Raw genomic sequence first — 10,028 nt, 5'->3', positions numbered from 1 at the left:
GAATTAGTATCCAATCTATTGCATGTAAAGAAAGGGGAGGGAAGGGGCGGGCGAGGAAAATGTCTAATTGCAGTGGAAGCCATTAGCTTTCGGGAAGAAAAAAAAACTCATTGAAAAACCCAAGTTGCAAACTCAAAATGAAACAGTCCCGCGACCAACATGACTCTTGGCTAGTGCACTGCCCATCACCTGTTGCTTTTAATCACAGGCTTCCCAAATAGAAGCTTTTTGGTGTCACCCTGGACAGATAGGTGAATTTACGTTTTAAGACCTCATAAAAGCAATGACTAAAAAGTTCTCCAGGACCACCTCAGAGGAACGGATCTGACAGGGCTCTTGGACAGAGGAGCAAAGTACGGGGCGACATAGATGTATGGAGGTCTCCATCTATCCCGACCGAGGATGTGGAGGCCGTCCAGTCTTTCCACATTACTCGAAGGCTAGCCCTTCAGGGTCTCCTCTGCACCTCCAGTGAAGACAGCATCCGGAGCTCCGGGGAGGGGAAGAGGCATGTGGTCGTCGTCGGGGCTCGCCCACCCGGAGGACAAAGTCTGAGTGGCGTGTCCTCCAGTCTCCAGAGCCTGCGGAGGGCCCCTCGCCTCTTCCCTCCCCCACTCTTGGCTTTGCAGTGAAATTCCAGCGGGGAGGGGATTCTGGGGGTGGGAGAGGTGGCCTGCGGCAGGGAGGACGGCGAAGGAGGGGAGGAGAGGGTCTCGGGACAGAGGCCCCAATGTCTTGAGACTGGAAAGTTAGAGCACGTCCAGCCTGAGAAGCTCTTTCCTTTAGCTTTCCATCTACTTCCCCCTCCGACTACTGAGGGTTCCCGAAGGTGAACCTCGCACCGAATCTGTCTCCAGCACGTGGGGTGCGGCGTGAGAGGGTGCGGAGGTTGGCAGCGTGTCTCTGAGAGGTTGGGACTGGAAACTGCATTCTCTCTTTCGGTCGCCACTCTGACCACGTGCTAATTAATTTCTTTTTTAAAAAAATAAAAAGTGCTCCCTCCAGCTATATTCGCCGCCATAGGGGCAAATATACTTATTTTTCTTGAATGTGGACTTGGGTGTGCAGAAGAAGCTGCAGTGTGCTCTGCTGGGAGGGGCTGCCATAAGAATAAGAGTTCTTCTCCTCCCCCTTTATAACCCCTGAAGGTGGAGAGATCCTTTACCGGGTAGGATCCGTGATAAACCTGAACCAAACGCGAGTTTTACTGGACTTTTAGTCTCTCCGCGACGTGCCCCCCCACCCCCTCCCTTTTGCATCCAGCAGTTTCGGTTGGAAAGTGTACAAAGCCAGTAGGTGTAAGGTGCAGCAGGGAGTTGGGTGTTTATAGGCATATTTCTGCAGGAACCTGCCACCTAGGCACACATTCTAATATGCTCACCTGGCGGATGCCAGCCAGCCAGGTGATCCTGCGGTCGGCCACACGCTGGGGAGTCCTTGGTTCGAATCCTGTCACCTGGACATTCTGGTCCAGGAATGGGGGTCATTGCCTCCTCCCTGACTCCCACAAAAAATAGAGCTGTGTTTGTGTTATTCCACCGACGTCAATCAAAACTCCAAAAACTCGACAGTTGCCCATAGTAGAGCTAAGTGAGAAAAGGCTCAGTAAGAGGAGAGGAGGAAACATAAAAAAAAATAGGTTTAAAATGTGAGAAGGTGGGTGGAGGTGGGGAAGAGTTGGGGAAAAAAAAAGGTCCGGAAAAGAGGGGGCAAAGGACCCAGGACTGGAGGCTCCCACGCGGAGATCAAGCATCCCCAGGTGGGAAAGCTTACCCGGGACCCTCCCCTACAGCAGACCAGTAGACCTGATGAACACAGTATCCAGCCCTGTGCAATCCAGCGACCCTCGGGTGGGTTTCAGCGTGGACCCCCGTAAGGTCCCTGTGGCGGTACATGAGGAGGTTCAGAAGCCAGGGCCTGCAGTTGGCTCACCCACCTCGCACCTCTCCTTTGGAAGAAAAAAATTAAAGACCCAAACTTCCCCGTCTTCCTGTCTGATTCAGCTTCTGGACACGCCTCACCCGGCCGAAAATAGCCCTGGAAACGCATTTACTTTTTAAAAGTGAATTAGCTAGAAAGATCTGGGAGGGACTGGGGAGGGGGCGTCGGGCAGGCGGCGTCGGGGGTCTTGGTTCCCTCCCCGGGTGGCCCCCCGGGAGAGGACGGCGGGGCAACGGAACCACGCCTCTGCTTGGGGAGCCACCACGCGGCTTTTTCGCGGAATTTTGACGTCACCCACATGTGGGGGAAGGGGTTGGGAGAGCGAAAGGAAACGGCGGGGGAGGGGGGCGGCGCGACCGGTAGCGGGGTGGCCGCCCAGGCGCTAAGAGGGTCCCAGGTCCCTACGCACCCGCTGAGTGCCGCGGTCAAAGTTGCGTCTCAGCTGCAAAGTTCAGTTCCCTGCTCCCAGCTATCCTCTACTCCCCAAAACTTCCCCCCTCCCACCTTCCACACTTATTTTTATTTATTTTTTTACTTTGAAATCGAGACCCGCCCTTTGCTCCAGAAAAAAGCTGGTTTCTTTGGTTTGCGGTCCAGTTCTTCTGGTCCCTGACATCCGACTGAGTATCGCGATTGCTGGTGGTGACGGCCAGCCGGGGGCTTCCTAAACCTCTCTGCACCCGGGAAGACAAACTTGTGTCATTCTGCTCCTTGGGAGCAGAGTCCTGTGTTTACTGACACACGCGGGATTTTTCCACGCGCGAACGATTCCTCCCTGTCTCACTGCACATTCCATTTAAACATCCTCTGAACTGGTTACTATGGCGGTGACACACGGAAGCTCCTGGGGTTGCATGGGAACATTCGCCCACGGATTTTGCTGCACCCACAGCTAACCTATCTATAAACACTCCCGAGAGTAGTACAGAAAGATGAGCGCAAGTGCAGGGCCCCTCCCCGCTCACTCTCTGGAGACCCACAGGGCATCCGTACACGTGGAGAGCCTTCTAGAGAGACTGTAGGTGTTAAAAGTTGCAGGGTGAGCCCACGCACCTTCATTTCCCTGAATTTGGGCAAAATCTTTTTAATCTTTCAATTTGGAGACGCGAAAGCTAAAATGTGTTATTATCTTTTGAGCCCCTGGTAATTAAGATGAGTTGATGCTCACAATCAAGTAGCCACAGTGGGGTATTGAGGAGAAAAAAACCACCTGGCTCTACTTCCCCCTCCCCCCGACCTTACTGAGGTAAAGGGGCTTATGTCAGGGGCCTCTTTGAAATGGACTTGATGTGGAATTTTTTTTTTTTTCAAAAAATAGGTGTGTTTTCAGTTTGAATCAGAGGCAAAGCTTGGAGAGATTTCTATTTTGAAGACGACAGAGTGGTTATGAGCAATGCTTTCTTGCTTCGTTTGAACACATTCTCTCTATTTTAAAATTATTATTTAGTTCTTTTTCGTTTAATGATTGCTAGTTTGACCCAAGCAGCTTTGTTTTGTTTCTTCTGGGGAGGGAGTGGAATTATAATTAATAAAAATGTCAAAATTGCTCTTGAGGCTCAGTGTGAGGAACCTTTATTGAAGAATACTGCTTTTAGGTGGCTGAGGTGATGAGCATTTGCTTTGTGTGTACAAGGTAGGGAAACAGAATAGATTACTAAACATTTTTTTTTTTTTTTAAAGAAAAGAGCTAAAGGAAGTGTTTTAAGAACCTAATAGACAAACATGCCTTAAATTTTACTTCACCTTCATTTGACACTTTAAATTGTGGACATTTCTCTGTAAAAGTTTTAACACTATCCCCACCAGATTTTTTTAAAGCAAAAATCAATTTTATTTGTTTTCCAAAAACTTTACTTTTGTTCAAATTCAAACATTTTTGCCCTCTAAAAAAATGCCCACTTTCTTAGTGTGATTGAACACATTTGATTTCATTGCATTATGGAGCCATGTATCAGCCAAATTTTAGCTTTATATACCCTCATCATTATTCTCTATTTTCTATCATATTTTTTCAGCTATTAAACATAAGCACTGTCAGCATTTGTTAGCCCAGTTTCTGCACAATCCCCACAGCACACCAGATTCACTCTCCAGCTTTTCCACAATTAATTCATTTTTTAAAAAAGGAGAAATGACTTTTTTCTTTAGCACTTAACTTTTCCTCCTTTTTTCTAGAGGCAGGCTGAAATTTATTTCTAAGATTATTTTCTTGGTATGGTTTTGCTGGTAAAAAGGAAAAAAAAGAATGAGCTTGACGCTGTGCATCTGTTTTTTTTCCCCAGGTTTTGTGTTCTACTAAATGTGCACCTTCAGGGGAGATGCTGTACTCTAGACCTGACCTGTGGGGGCTGAGTTTGTGTCGGGGTGCTAGACAGACCACGCTAGCTTGGACCCCTATGAGGAATGTGTGTCTCTTTGCTCAGCCTTAAGTCAGGGCATCCGCTTTTGCATGACCTTGACACAGTGAGTGTCTGTGCGCTGAACAAACAATCTGGGGCAGAGGAGTTTATATGGAGGATGAAATTAAAGCAAAAAAAAAAAAAAAAAGAATACAAAGTTGTTTCTGCTTTCAGCTGTCTGCATTCACACTCTTCCTCATAGTTCCCTGAGCTGCAGATCAAATGAGTTTTGGTAGCATGTAGAGGAGTTAGTTCCTTTGAGCCCCAGTGTGTGTGGCGGTCATGTTAGTCATGGTGATGAGGGACAGCAGTGACTCTCAGGATTGCATTGAGTGCATGCAGGAGCCTTTACTTTCTTCTTGTCCTCAAAATTGTTGTCAGATGGTTAAGTTTTTGTTTGGGGACACAGCACTAAAAGCATTTAGTTCTGACATTTTTTGAAACTAAGTTACGCGCTGCCTAGATGAAGGGTAAAAAAAGAAAGAAAACCCATGCCGAATTTAAAGTGAATAAGAGCATTTCTTTGCCTTATTCCCAGAGCGTTGTTCCTTTATCATGCCCATATATGTTTCCATTCACTTAAGAGCAGCCTCAGTGTCAGTACAATAGGGAAATGCGAACATCAGGACCCAAGCCCCACCCTAGTATCAAAAAGGATGCAGTGAAGCCAAGGGTTTAGGTTAATTCACAGCAGGCTTCATATGAAATGTCTTACACTTAGCATCCATGGCCACCAACTGTTTCTGGACCATGAAACCTCATTGTTTTTAAAAAACAAGCAACAAAACCCAAACAAACCAAAACCAATGTTTTTTTTAAGGACAGAGGCTTCCATCATGACTCGGATGTGCAGGCCACCGTGTGTGGGGTTCTCAGTGACATCAGTTAGTCGAAGACCTTTAGCTGTATCAGGAGCAGCACATGGCCCCCGATGTTTGATGATAAATGGACGAGGGACTGACTTTTCTAACCCCTCCTCCCTTCTGAAGAAAAAAACCATTCTTCTCTTTTCTTTCAAAATACTGTGTTTAATTTAAAATTTCCTTAGCAGACTATTGAATAAGGCTCCAATTTACTTGCTTCGGTAAAGAGACGTTCACATAATTACTCTTTGTAGTGCAATTACCAGCGATTTTATGTCTAAGTGAGTCGGGAATGGAACGCTCGTGAAATTTGCTACAGTTGAAATGAAAACCATACTTACCTTGAGAAACCAGAGTCATACCTCCTCTCCAGTCACTAAAGACTGCAGACTGCATGTTTCACACAGCTGAAGACCCAATTTTAGACAAGCATTGTTCTGGACCATAGATTAGATGAGGTGTTGCTTAGGGCTGAACCTCCCGAAGTTTTGGGCAGTCATAGAATATGCCTCTGTGTTCAGGAGTTTGCTGTTGAAACTATATAACATCTGTCAGGGTTATGCATGTTGAGAGAGCTCATATATGCTGGACTGATAGCATTGCAGGTCTATGTGCAGATACAGCGGGGCATGCTGGGGGCATGATTTGGATTTGCAAGGAAGAACTTGATTGGTCTTAATGGATGAGTTGACTATGGTGAGATTTCCATGTTTCTGGCTTTGGTACTTTATTTGGTTACAGTTGAGTCCTTTCAAACCTGAACTCGGGGGTAGAGTGGACATATAGCTGCTAGTTACTCAATACATGTGTTGGGAGACACGAAGGAAAAAGAATTGATTCATAAGCTCCTGACTCCAAGAAACCCATTCTCTAGTGATTGAGGGTGGGAAAGAATTAACATACCAGATGAATGGGTGGGTTTTTAAAATAATAAAATCTCAGTGGGGAAGTAATTCTTTTCCCTAATGTGTTTTTCTGACATACAGGAACCCTGGGTTCCATCCCCGACACCCAGTAGAATTAGGCATAAGGGTATGTGCTTCTTAGCATTTGGGAGGTATAGGAAGGAGGACCAGGAGATCATGGTTACTCCTGGCTACATAGGGAGTTTGGGGCCAGTGTGAGACACATGAGACCATAAATAAATACAAATAAATAAGAATGAAACTGCTGGCAGCTGAGGAGAGGGTGCCAGAAATGTCCAGCTCCTATTGCCATACTCATGAATATCTTGCATATCACCATAGAACCTTCACCTGGCATTGGATGGAGAAAATGACAGAGCCCCACATAGGAGCACCGGACTGAGCTCCCAAAGTTCTGATGAGGAGCGGATGGAGAGAGATCATGAGAAAGAAAGTCAGAACCATGAGGGATGCATTCACCCACTGAGACGGCAGGACAGAACTAATGGGAGACCACCAAGTCCACTTGGAATGGGACTGATGGAACATGCGACCAAATCGGACTCTCTGAGGGTGGCTGATGGTGGAGGCTGACCGAGGAGCCAAGGACAATGGCGATGGGCTTGGTCTCTACGACATGGACGGGCTCTGTGTGAGCCTTGTCAGTTTGGTTGCTCACCTTCCTGGACCTGGGGGGAGTTGGGAGGACCTTGGACTCAACATAGTGTAGAGAACCCTGATGGCTGTTTGGCCTCAAGAGGGAGGGAGTGGGGGTGTGGGTGGAGGGGAGGGGAGGAAAGGGGGAGGAGGAGGGGAGGAGATGGCAATTTTTAATAAAAAATAAATAAACTGGAAAAAAAAAGAATGAAACTGCTGGACAAAGGCTTAGGATGAGATATTGTGCTGACCTGAGTAACTCATAGCAGAGAGATGTAGTGACTTCATTTCAGACGGAGTCCAGTAACCATTGGCTGGGTTGCATAGTGTTTCTTCTGAAGACACGTTCTTAGCTATGCTCTTAATTTGTAATCTATTACAAATATTACCTGTGTTAGAGATACAGCGGGGACCAGAATGGGACACCGCAAACCCTGCGAAATAGTTGATTGTCTGTCTGAGTCCTTTGAGACTACTTAAAGACAGACCTGTGTCCTTGGCCCCTCATTCCCATGAGCATCCATTTCTGTGAGTGGCTGTGGGTCTCAAGATAATTGCCTCCTGTGGCACTTGACAGGGCAGAGGTCAGTGTGCACTTCTCTTCTGGGGGGAGGGTGTGTGATCTGAGATTAAAGTAGTTTATCCTGACATGGCCCAATATATGGTAAACAGTCTTTCTTTTAATGTACTTATTTTTATTTCCTATACATTGGTGTTTTGACTGCATTTAGTTGTCAGATCCCCTGAAAACTTGTGGGTGCTGGAAATTGAACCCGAGTCCTCTGGAAGGGCAGCCAGTGCTCTTAGCCACTGAAACATTTCCCAAACCCTGTAGGTAGTAGCTTGCACGCCACCAGCATATGCCCCTGTCCTTGGCAATGCCTGAGTGGAGCAGAGCTAGCCTGGAAGCCAGAGGTCTCCCATTCTTGTTCCTGGTGTGCCCTTGACTAGTACTATGACCAGGGTTGGTGTCTGTGATCCAGAAAGACTGAGCTCACTCATCCTCAGAATCAACTGACCATAATAAGTGATCTTTAAGTTTTCGCTTCTCCATCGCTGGCAGAAGCCTTGGCTTTCTCCTAGTCGTTGTCCAAACAGGACTCTAATCCACAGAACGTCTCTTGTAGATTCTACCTTTTATATGAAGATTTTAAATGATAGCGATGTTCTCACTCCCTCGCTAATTAGAAGACTTTTGCCTCATCTTCATTCATTTACACCTGTTGTCAGCTGATGAGCAATGGACCGTGGTGTCTGTCTTGTCCCCAGCCACCAGAATAAAATCAAAGCTTAAAGGCATATGGAGTGTGAAAATATATGGAGTATTTTCTTGCTCCAGGATGTTTAAGGAAATCCTGGCTAATTAAGACAGAGCACATACACCTGGTTTGGAGTGGGTTCTGAATTAAAGATTCTCTTCCAGGTGATTAAGCGATGGGCAGTCCATAACCCCTTCGAGTCTCTTTGAATGAAGCTCCTTTGGAGATGCATGGAAGTCACGTAGCACCAGGTCCATTGATTGTAAAAGAACATCGCAGATTCCCCGCAAGCTGCAATATTTAGACAGGATCCTTCTTGCTTTTTGGCAAGCCTCACTACTTAACAGCATGCAGTGGAAACTCTACTGGCTCCCATTTTTTCTCATTTATTTTGAATCTTTGAATATATCAGAAACTCCATTTGTTTGGGTTGTCTGCTCAGCAGTGAAAGTCAGCAAGCTACCCATCCTTGGAATTACAAAAACATGCACTGCCATGTCCTATTTCAAATTTGGCTATTAAAGAAGAGACATGTGGAAGATAAATCATTGCATTTAGTAAAGTTTCTAGACAGTTCTCCACACATATTTCTTTGAGTTCACGGAATCACGAAAAGAGTGTTGGCTTGGGGCTCAGGAGAGGTGTACTAATTCCCTATCTGCCACTGCAGTAAATTGGGACTTTATTGCTCTAATGTAATGCAAGAGGCAGTTTGGTTTGTAAGCAAAGAAAAGAGGCTATTTGTCTCGTGGTTTTGGACCTTCAGAGTCCCAGATTAGATAGCTGACACACAATTAATAAAAACCCAGGGAGATATTGGAGTTCAGCCTGAAGACCAGAAAAGCAAAGCAGCCAGCCATTGGCTCTTACCTTGACCTCAGTTTGAAAATGGCGATCCTACCTCCAGGAATCTCAGAATGAGACTGTGTGAGAGCTGTCTCCTCCTGTCTTATATTCCTCTCTAGAACTGGGATTAAAGACGTGCACCACTGGGATTAAAGGCTCTGCCCAGTTTTTATGGCAACTACTGCGGCTACTGGGTTTAAGCTGTGTGTTATTGCGGCCTGGTCTGCAAGGCTGGCTAATGTGGCTGTTCTACTCCCTGAAATTCAGGCAAGCTTTATTTATTGAAATAAAAATGGAATGCCGCTGTGGGTAGCTCCACTGGTTTTGCCTTTGCTAGTGGGCAGCATGCCTCTGGGAGCCTGCTGTGTGTGAAGGGGCTTACACAGCCATAGAGGAAGTCAGAGGAAGGGGGAGAATATAGGAATATGAATATGAACTGATTGAGGAGGGTCATCTGTCTATAAGTTACTTTTATTCGTTAATAAAGAAGCTGCCTTGGCCCTTTAATAGGACAGAAAATTAGGTAGGCGGAGTAGACAGAACAGAATTTGTGGGAGAGAGAAAACAGAGTCAGGCAGACGCTTCAGGCAGACGCCATGCCTCTCCTCTCCAAGACGGACACAGGTTAAGATCTCTCATGGTAAGCCACCCCTCATGGTGCTACACAGATTACTAAATATGGGTTAAAGCAAGATGTGAGGATTAGCCAATAAGAGGCTAAAACTGATGGGCCAGGCAATGTTTAAAAGAATACTGTTTCCGTGTAATTATTTCGGGTAAAGCTAGCTGGGTGGCGGGAAGCAGCCAGCCCCGTCATTATTTCTACAATGAACCTCAACAATCTCTTTTGAGAGTGTTCCCCTAATATCCTAAGAACTCCCTTCTGGTATGAATTCTCCCAGTAACACCTATGTAGAAACAAAGGTTTTAATCATAAAGGAGCCCTGGGGAGCACTTGGATCTCACCCACGCTACAGCTCTGTGGAGCTTGGGACCAACTTGATCATGCCGATGGATGTCCTCTTTGGGAGTAGTACCTGTTTGAGCTCCAGGCTGCTGTACACCACGCTGCTCTTGCTGCTCTGGGCATGAGCGTGCGGGCCCCACGCTCTCCTCTCCTAAGCAGGGTAAGCAGGGCAAATGGCAGCAGCAGCAGAG

The sequence above is a fragment of the Arvicola amphibius genome, chromosome 2 (genome assembly GCF_903992535.2).
Source record: "Arvicola amphibius chromosome 2, mArvAmp1.2, whole genome shotgun sequence".
NCBI lineage: Eukaryota > Metazoa > Chordata > Mammalia > Rodentia > Cricetidae > Arvicola > Arvicola amphibius.
This window is presented reverse-complemented; position numbering follows the sequence as displayed.